The following is a 9,368-nucleotide window of genomic DNA, read 5'->3' as shown; positions in this document are numbered from 1 at the left end:
TTCCAAATTTTCTCCCCATTTGTCCTCTCCCCCAACTCCAAAACGCCGAGCATTCTAATTGCCACTATCACCAATCTGCCCTCTCTTCTCACATCCCACCCTTCCCTTATCCCCATCTTCTATTTTGTCCTGTAGGGCCAGATAACTTTCTATACCCCTTTACCTGTATTTCTTATTTCCTAGTGGCAAGAACAGTACTCAAGAGTTGTTCCTAAAACTTTGAGTTCCAACTTCTCTTCATCCCTCCCTCCCCACCACTTCCCTTTGGGAAGGCAAGCAATTCAATATGGGCCATAACTGTGTAATTTTGCAAATGACTTCCATGATAGTCGTGTTGTGTAAGACTAACTATATTTCCCTCCATCCTATTCTGCCCCCCATTGCTTCTATTCTCTCTTTTGATCCTGTTCATCCCCAAGAGTGTTGACTTCAAATTACTCCCTCCTCCCATTGCCCTCCTTTCCATCATCCCCCCCACCCTGCTTATCCCCTTCTCCCCCACTTTTCTATATCGTAAGATAGGTTTTCATATCAAAATGAGTGTGCATTCTATTCCTTCCTTTAGTCAAATGTGACAAGAGTAAACTTCATGTTTTTCTCTCACCTCCCCTCTTTTTCCCTTCACTGAAAAGTCTTTTGCCTGCTTCTTTTATGAGACATAATTTGCCCCATTCCATTTCTACCTTTCTCCTCTCAATATATTTCTCTCTCACCACTTAATTTCATTTTTTAAAGATATGAGCCCATCCTATTCAATTCACTCTGTGCTGTGTGTGTGTGTGTGTGTGTGTATGTAATCCCATCAACTACCCAGATGCTGAAAAGTTTCAAGAGTTACAAATATTGTCTTTCCATGTAGGAATGTAAACAGTTCAACTTTAGTAAGTCCCTTATGACTTCTCTTTGCTGTTTACCTTTTCATGCTTCTCTTCATTCTTGTGTTTGAAAGTCAAATTTTCTTTTCAGCTCTGGCCTTTTCATCAAGAATGCTTGAAAGTCCTCTATTTCATTGAATGACCATCTTTCACCTGAAGTATTATGGTCAGTTTTTCTGGGTAGGTGATTCTTGGTTTTAGTCCTAGTTCCTTTGACTTCTGGAATATCCTGTTCCATGCCCTTCGATCCCTTAATGTAGAAGCTGCTAGATCTTGTGTTATCCTGATTGTATTTCCACAATATTTGAATTGTTTCTTTCTAGCTGCTTGCAATATTTTCTCCTTGACCAGAGAACTCTGGAATTTGGCCACAATGTTCCTAGGAGTTTCTCTTTTTGGATCTCTTTCAGGCGGTGATCGGTGGATTCCTTGAATACTTATTTTGCCCTCTGGTTCTAGAATCTCAGGACAGTTTTCCTTGATAATTTCATGAAAGATGATGTCTAGACTCTTTTTTTGATCATGGCTTTCAGGTAGTCCCATAATTTTTAAATTGTCTCTCCTGGATCTATTTGCCAGGTCAGTTGTTTTTCCAATGAGATATTTCACATGATCTTCCATTTTTTCATTCTTTTGGTTTTGTTTTGTGATTTCTTGGTTTCTCCTAAAGTCATTAGCCTCCATCTGTTCCATTCTAATTTTGAAAGAACTATTTTCTTCAGTGAGCTTTTGAATCTCCTTTTCCATTTGGCTAATTCTGCTTTTTAAAGCATTCTTCTCCTCATTGGCTTTTTGAACCTCTTTTGCCAATTGAGTTAGCCTATTTTTCAGGGTGTTATTTTCTTCAGCATTTTTTTGGGTCTTCTTTAGCAAGGTGTTGACCTGCTTTTCATGCTTTTCTTTCATCTCTCTCATTTCTCTTCCCAGTTTTTCCTCCACCTCTCTAACTTGATTTTCATAATCCTTTTTGAGCTCTTCCATGGCCTAAGCCCATTGAATATTTATTTTGGATGTTTGGTATACAGAAGCCTTGGTTTCTATGTCTTTCCCTAATGGTAACTATTGTTCTTCCTCATCTGAAAGGATAGGAGGAGATATCTGTTCACCAAGAAAGTAAACTTCTATGGTCTTATTCCTTCCCCCCCCCCCCTTTTCTGGGCATTTTCCCAGCCAGTGATTTGAGTCCTGAGTGTCCTCTCCACACCCACCTCACCTTCAGATCCTCCCAGCCAGCTCTTGGGATCTGAGATTCAAATGCTGCTTCCCAGCCTCAGGGCTTTTGGCGGGGGCAGGGCTGCTATTCAGTGTGAGATTAAGTTCAGGTGCTCAGGTGGGGGCAGGGCCACCACACGGGGCTCAGTTCCCTCAGGGGGTTTATGGGGAGACCTTCAACAACGGATCTGATCTCCTGCCTGCTTCTGTCAGCTGCTGCCTCTGCTGCTGCCTCCCGAGGAGGCCTGAGTCATGGGGACACCCCACTCCCCTCTCGGACAGCCAAAAAGACTCTCTCACTGACCTTTGTTGCCTGTGGGTGGAGGGACCTGTGCGGCTGCTGGAGATTCTGTCCCTGAAGCCTGCTTGGATCTACTCCTCTCAGTGCTGTGTGGCCAAAGCAGGGCTGGGCTCTGCTCCGAGTCCAGTGTGCGATGGACCTTTTGGGTCAGTTTTTCAGGGCTCTCTGGAACAGAAATCTCCTCTGCTCCGTTGTTCTGTGGCTTCTGCTGCTCCAGAATTTGTTGAGAGTTCTTCTTTACAGATATTTTATAGGCTATGGGTTTGGAGTTAGCATATGTGTATCTTTCTACTCTGCCATCTTGGCTCCTCCCCCTCCTTTTCTTTTCAAATGTTAACTCCGTTACAAACTCTTTTACTCCCTTTTCAAACACTAACACTTTGATTCCATCTCTGCCCATTTCCTCCCATCTCATCACTCAGCTGAAACTCCTCTCTCTAAGGTCATCAATGATCTATTAATTGCACAATCTGACTTCTTTCCTTAGTCCTTTTTGACCTGTCTGCATCATTTGAAACTGTTGACCTCCACTCCATCCTCTTCCTTTCCCCCAACCAACAAAGGTGAGATGATTCATCATACAAATGCTCCTTCAGACAAAAGGGAGAAATTATTCCAGAATGTCAATAGGCCCATGTCATGGCCTATTACTTAAGTGAATGGATTTCCTTTAGGTAGAACTTTCATTAAAAGATAGAGCTTCCTATATTAGGGAGAATCACATTGTGATGAGTCCTAGATCAGATGGTAGAAATCAGAGTTCTGCATCAGGTAGGAAAACTGGGATAATCATGCATAGGGGAACAACTTTTACAACTCCTGTTAGTTGTGACCAGGGGATCTGACAATCCTTTTCTCTACTCCTTTGGATTCTGTAGTCAGCATAGACAGGTTGCTTGGACTTCTGGCTCCCTTTTCCCTTCTTGGACTTCAATTGGCAAATTTGTTTCTTCTTCTACTTGACTGTCAAGGTGAAGGACAAATCAGCGTGGTGACACTAAGTCCAGGAGAGGGGAGGCTAATTATGCATCTTCTTTCATCACTTTCTCTTCCTGAGTGTTCATAATATTGCTCCTTCTCAGTGCTAGTCCTACCTCATCAGTTGTTCCTTTTTAGTTTCCTAGATCATTGTCCTTATTTAGCTCCATTGGCATTTCTGGGGCTTTATAATTGGCTCTCTTCTATTTCTTCCTTCCTTCCTTCCTTCCTTCCTTCCTTCCTTCCTTCCTTCCTTCCTTCCTTCCTTCCTTCCTTCCTTCCTTCCTTTCTTCCTTCTTTCCTTCCTATCTTTCCCAAAACCCTGCCCAAACTCTACATAATGGCTCTTTTCAGGACCCTTCTGGCTTCTTTGTGATTATCAATAATAACTGTTGCTCTTTCACTCCTAGGTTGATTTACTTATTTTTTTCTTTTGCTCATTAAAGGGGCCATTCCCTGAGTATTTCTTCAAGAGGTCTATTCACTGAATGGACATTACCTCACTCTAAGTGAGTACCTGAATAGGCCAAGGTCTCCCATTGCATTCTGGCCCTTCTCTAGTCATCCTGATGAATATCTGGTCACTGGACCCAGATGGCTCAGGAGGAGAAGTGAGACTGGTGATCTTGAGCCCTCCCTCACTCAAAACAAAGCTGAGTGCAAGTCATATCATTTTTTCTCTGATGTCATGGTCTTTTTGAAAATGAAGGATGAACACAGACAGACACAGATAGCTTTCACCCAACTTTCCATTTATATTGAGTTCACCACCAATCTTCCAGTCATCCAGGTTCACAACATTGGGATCATCTTTGCCTCTTCTCTATCATCGAATAATACAAAAAAATTGCTTAATCTTGTCAATTCTACCTTAAAATTTTATTTCAAGTCCATCCTCTCCACCACCCTCATTCAGACTCTCATCACCCCTCATCTCTGCAGTAGATTCCTATTGGTCTTCCAGCCTCAAGTGTCTCCCATCTCTAATCCATTCTCCCCACAATTGCCGAAACATACTCTCAAAGTGCAGGTCTGACTCCATCACTCCTGCTCAAGAAACTTGAGTGGTTTCATCTTGTTTCTAGGATAAAATATGAACTTCTCCATTTGTCTTTTATTACCTAACTCCAGAATACCTTTCCAGACTTTTCGTATGTTATTTTCCTTCACTCACTCTGTTCTAGCCACACCAGCCTGCTTCCTATTCCCCTAATACAACACTTCATTTCCATTGGAGTGTTCTAGATGTATGCAGGCAGCTAGGTGAGGCTGTAGAAACAGTGTTAGATTTGAAGCCAATAAGGCCTAAGTTCAAATCCTATCTCATAGTCTTATTAGATGGCTGAGTTTGGGCAAATTACTTAACCTCTCACAGACTCAATTTCTTCATCTGTAAAATGAAGATAATAATAGCACCTACCTCATAGGGCTACTGTGAGGCTTAAATGAAATAAAATATATGAAGTGTTTTGCAAACCTCTCAAAAAATGACTTGATATACACATATATGTAATTTGATTTTTAAATCTAAATTGAGTATTGTGCCTTCCCCCAGAGAGAATGTAAGTTTCTTGAGATCAGAGGTCTCATTTTTGTCTTTGTATCCATTTTTGTCTTAGCACATAGTAGGCACTTAATAAATTCTGTTTCCCAGGTCAGAAGTCGATGGTTTCAACCATAGGGGTTCTTAAGCCTCATCTGGCTTACTAGTCAACCAATAGCAAAAAGGGTGAAGGGGTTTTATAGGGAGCAGGGAACAATTTAAAGAAATTCTCCTTGATGGAAAACAAAGAAGTAAACACATTTATTTTTAAATAGCTACCCCACCTGCCACTGCTTAATTTAATATTTCACAGCCCTTCTGTTTGTCACCCTTGGAGTTTTGCTGCTGTTTTCTCCCAAAACCAAGACCTGTCATTCAACATACTCAGTTCAGGGGACAGAACCTTATTATTTTGTGACTGGAAGTCTTCAATCAGTCTTAGTCTATACTTTCTGTTAACAGCTGCCTGCTGAGGAGCTCCCCCTAAGCCACACAGTTATGGGAAAAGAGTTAGGCCTAAGGAAAGGGGATTGGACTTGCTGCCTTGAAGATTAAATATTCCTAGTTCTTTTAAAATAAAGGAGTGAACCAATTGCATTACAATACCATCCAGCTTACCTCCCTGGGTTTTCACATTGGTATCATTTAGCTCAGATTCTTTTTTTTGTTCATTTCAAACTCTTTCAAGCATTTGTAATTGATTAGAATGAGTTCTACATGCACAAAAATGATTGAACTGTGAATGGCAATACAAGTCTAGCTAAAGCAATTAATCTTTGTTGACCAAAAAGAAACTTAGTATGCATGAAAATATATATAAAACATCTGTAGAGTATTTTTATCAAATGTAAATGAAATTAACTTTACTATAGAAATCATTCTGGGAGATTTCCAGGGAAGACATATATATTTTGAAATAAAGCAAATTGGATTATATCAAAGACACAATCTACCTTTTTACCTATGAACTGTTCCTTGAAGTTCTATCATATAATTTTTTTGTTGTTCTTGCACACCAGTTTCATCTGTTAACAACCTTTGGGAACCCAATAGCTTTTATTTTTCCTTACAAAAGTCTAGTGCACATTGTTCTAGGTTTCATTATATATGATGGAATGATAGAAACTCGGAATATCAGTCCATCACAGATTGCTAGAAATTTGATATATCTCAATAAAATCCTCTTAAATTTGTGGCAGAACTTACTGGTCATGGCTTCCTTTTTTAAAAAAAAATTAGCTCCGTGACCAACACAGATCAAAAATATCCATTTAGTCCATGTTATTCTTTGTTTTTCATTATAACATACCAATGCTTATTTACCAAAATGAATAAAAATTTGGATACCAAAATGAAAATTTGTTTCAACTGATATATTGATTTCTGTGTATGAAGCTCTGTGGGTAAAATCTTTTTCTCCAAGTGGTATGGTATGGTACTGGACAGAGTTGTAATACAGAAGCACTTCTGATAGCAGATCTTTTATAAAATACTCCTAAAACATCTAACTATTGTCCATGTATAGTCATTGACTAAAATTAAGACACTTCAAAAAAACTGTAATCATGGCCAATATTGAGACACATCAGGTTCATTTTCAGGAATTTGAATGGGAAGTAACAATCCAGGAGAAATGAGGCCTGTTAAAGTGGTACCAGAAGTGCCCATTGGTTCATGTGTATCTGCGTGTGTGGGGATGTGTAAATATCATAACTGCCCACTAACCAGTGGACTAGTAGGCAACATGCCAGAGTAAGAGGTGATCTGGCTGGGAACAGGGGTTACGTAGACAGGTTGTTCACCATTGTGAAGCTGGGCATGGTTGGTAAAGCACTATATGTATTTGTTAGGGTTGTATCTGACTGACCCAACATGGAGCATGACATGAAGGAGCAAACAGGAGTTTGTGGGATTGTTGTGGGATTGGCTGGTAGACACTTGTACTGAAGCAATTACTGATGGGAATGTGAGTGTATTGCTAGTTGCCTTCTCTCATTCCTCACTTTCTCTTCCCTTCTTTAATTTGCTTTTGATTAGAAAACCATACCTATATTCTTGCTTCAGGTAGGTCTACTTTGGCAACTAGTCTCTCTCTGGCAAATACATCTGGGTAATGGCTTCTTTCAAAATCTTTCTCTAGAACCTCAATTTGTTCTTGGCTAAAGGATGTCCTCTTTCTCTGTAGTTTTCACTTTAGCTGAGGTTTCCTTTGGGCTTCATCTGAATCTTCTCCATTTCAGCTGGGGGAAATAGTATTCTCCTCCCCACCCCACTTTCCTCTTGCTGGCAGCCTTCTCTCATCTACAGGACATGGATCAAAATATTGCCAGCTCAGATTCTTAAAACATGACACCCAGAACTGAATACAGTTCTTCCCATGTGGTCTGGTCAGAAAAAAGCAAGAAAAAAAGTCTTCCTTTTTTTCCTGTACACTTGTAGATTTATTAATATAAGCTAAGATAGTCTGAGAGTTTTTCCCTCCTAGCCACATCACACTGCCAGCTCAGACTGAGCTTACAAGTGTTTAAAATTACAAAGTGCTTTTAATATATATGTGTTGGGACTGGAAGCTCAATTCCGTGTGGACAGTCTCCGGCAGGTAAAAGTGGGACTTCTAAATCTTAGAGTCTTACGAGGCCCTCCATGAACAGCGGGGGTTCGAGAAGGTCAGACTGAGCTAGCTCGGCTAGCTCGGGTATTTCCGCCTCTCCCCCGGAGATACCTGATGGGTGGAGTCTCCCTGCCCTTGAGGTCGTCCCGGATTGGAGCACACCTAGTTACCTAACAGCATGGTATTGAGATGCAAACTGTGTGGCTGAAGATTAAGTAGGAATGAGGAAGCCAGAAAGCTCTCTCTTAGCACGTGTGGAGCCAAAGAGAAAAGTAGGGCTCCGCTTCTTTTCTTTCCTCTCTCCCCTCCCCCTCTCTCCCCGCTTGTACTTCTACTTCCAATCCCTTAAGCTTAGCCTCCTTAGGAAATCTCTCCCTCTTCCTCCTAAGGAAGACCCCCCCTGCACTTGTAACCTGGACCCTGGAATAAAGCTCAACCCCTGTTCGACTCTGGAACGTCCTTTCTCTCATATGTGCATCTGGCGTGGCCAGCCGAAGACCTGGGACAGGTAGGAAAGACTCAGGTAGCCCAATACAGGCCTCTAGGCTTGGCATATATGCTATCAAGTGATGTCTCTGTCATCTTGTTCTTAGGTTACTGGATTTTTGAACCTAAACACTTGTTTACATTTATTTGTATTTTCTGAGATTTGGCCCATTATTCTAGCCCATAAAGACATTTTTGAATTCCGATTCTATTCCTTAATGACTTGGATGGTTTTTGCCACCTTCAAATTTTATAAACATACCACTTATTCCTTCCTTTGAGTCAGGAGGTGGCAAACTACAACCTGTGGGCCAAATCTGGCTCACCTGCCATCAAGCTAAGAACTTGAAAATAAAATTTTATTGCCTTTAGAAATATCAAATCAAATCAAATCAAATCAAATCAAATTTTATTTTATTTTAAAATACAAAAACCATTCTTAGCTCTTTGACCACACAAAAACAGGTGGTGGAATTCAGAACTGGGCTAGTAGTTTCTTGAACTCATTATGATGACCGATGAATTTCCCAAATGATATCCTTCTATTAGTCAATAGGTTTTGGATAGAGTCTTTCAAGCAGATAACAATTCAAACACCTATGTCAGCTAATATTTCTATATCTTAATCTATAAGAATATCATGTAATGCCATATTAAATGCTTTGCTAAGACTCAAGATGGTGTCATTAATGGCATTCCCCTAATGCATGTGTGTTAAAAAAAGCAAATGAAGGTGTGAATTGTTCTTAGTGAATCCATGTTGGCATCTAGTGTCAAATATTTTCCTTTCTAAGTTCTCACCAATCATAATTTAGTGAATTGGTCAAGAATTTTGTCAAGAATTTACATCAGTATTACTAGTCTATAGCTTTTAGAATGACCTCTTTTTGAAAATCAGAACAGTTTTCATTTATGCCCAGTTTTCTTGCCTTTCTTTCATTCTCCATGAATTTTCAATATAATGAATCCATTCAACCATCAATCAACCAATAAACAAACATGTATTAAGCACCTCCAATATAATACTAGACACTGTCCTAGGCACTGGTGACAGAAATACAAAGTATGAAACGAACTCTACTTACTGAGAGCTTACATGGAGGAAAAACAAAAATGTCTGTCTCTCCATACATAGATATATCTACATATGTGTATCTTTATACACATACACATATATATATGTATATATGCATAAGTATTTAAAAAATGAATATAAAGGTAACAAATACAAACAAACCATCACATTTAGAAGGTTTTTTTAAAAAAAATTCTTTTAACATTTTGGAGTAAAACTTACCTAGGCCCAGAGACTTGAATACAGAGTGGCTTGAAAGCTCTCACTCTCTCTCCCTTATATTGTAT

The 9,368-nt window shown here is 39.8% G+C and overlaps 1 pseudogene; it reads right to left on the bottom strand.

Annotated features, from left to right (window-relative positions):
- Positions 1-6,472: 6,472 nt before the first annotated feature.
- On the bottom strand, positions 6,473-8,339 carry LOC140532241 (paired box protein Pax-6 pseudogene; annotated as a pseudogene).
- Positions 8,340-9,368: the final 1,029 nt, after the last annotated feature.

This window comes from Notamacropus eugenii, chromosome 3, assembly GCF_028372415.1.
Source record: "Notamacropus eugenii isolate mMacEug1 chromosome 3, mMacEug1.pri_v2, whole genome shotgun sequence".
Lineage (NCBI taxonomy): Eukaryota > Metazoa > Chordata > Mammalia > Diprotodontia > Macropodidae > Notamacropus > Notamacropus eugenii.
This window is presented reverse-complemented; position numbering and strand designations above follow the sequence as displayed.